This window comes from Cynoglossus semilaevis, chromosome 8 (genome assembly GCF_000523025.1).
Source record: "Cynoglossus semilaevis isolate Cse_v1.0 chromosome 8, Cse_v1.0, whole genome shotgun sequence".
Taxonomy (NCBI): domain Eukaryota; kingdom Metazoa; phylum Chordata; class Actinopteri; order Pleuronectiformes; family Cynoglossidae; genus Cynoglossus; species Cynoglossus semilaevis.
The window spans coordinates 29,264,817-29,265,137 of record NC_024314.1 but is presented as its reverse complement, the minus strand read 5'-3'; positions in this window follow the sequence as shown (position 1 = coordinate 29,265,137).

Below are 321 nucleotides of genomic sequence, written 5' to 3'. Positions count from 1 at the left end.
GTCTGGGGGGGTCTGGGGGGGGGGTGGTCTACATCAACAGCTTAGTTAAACACCAGCTTCTAAAACAGTGGGAAAATCAGCAGAGTGAAACAAGGTGTCACTGGACGGAGGTCACTGGACGGAGGTCACTGGACGGAGGTCACTGGATGGAGGTCACTGGATCCATCAGAACAGTCCCTCAGAACTGTTCCTCAGAACAGTTCCATCAGAACAGTTCATCAGAACAGTTCCTCAGAACAGTCCATCAGAACAGTTCCATCAGAACAGTCCATCAGAACAGTTCCATCAGAACAGTCCATCAGAACAGTTCCTCAGAACAGT